The sequence below is a fragment of the Orbicella franksi genome, chromosome 5 (assembly GCF_964199315.1).
Source record: "Orbicella franksi chromosome 5, jaOrbFran1.1, whole genome shotgun sequence".
NCBI lineage: Eukaryota > Metazoa > Cnidaria > Anthozoa > Scleractinia > Merulinidae > Orbicella > Orbicella franksi.
The window spans coordinates 17,482,401-17,482,963 of NC_138149.1; positions in this window are offsets into that span (position 1 = coordinate 17,482,401).

Consider the following 563-nt stretch of genomic DNA (forward strand, 5'->3'; position numbering starts at 1 on the left):
CAGAAACCCCGATTTAAGTGTCAAAAGCTATAAGCTAGTTGGGCTTAATTAAGTGGCTTCAATCTCTGCTTTACTATTACGACTTGTCTGCGTGAGTAACTGGTTTCCCAGTTCTTCATAAAACTGCCCGAGTTACGTACACTGATAATTTTGATGATCTCCTTTGTCGTGTAAAATGCAATTCAATGTATCATGTTTTTGGCCTTGTGAATCGGGAATAAACATTATTTTCAGAAGTGTTTGTAATAAGGAAGAAAATAAAAGTTACACCAGTCAGCTTTCATGTAAAGGACTTCTTCGATTATTTTCCAAGCATCTGCTGTCCTCACTAGATTGTATGAGTGAATATTTTTGCATTTTTAGCAAAGCTGTCTGGTTGGACAGATAGTAGCTGATGTAGTGGCGAATGTTTAAAAAAAACACTAAAAGAGTTTAGATGTAACCCAATTTTAGATATTTTTAACATATAAGCGACATATCTGAAAAATTTTGAGGGCTCTCCCTTGATTCAACAGAGACGAAAGAACTGATCAACAATGACACTCTTTGCAGTGGCGGATCCA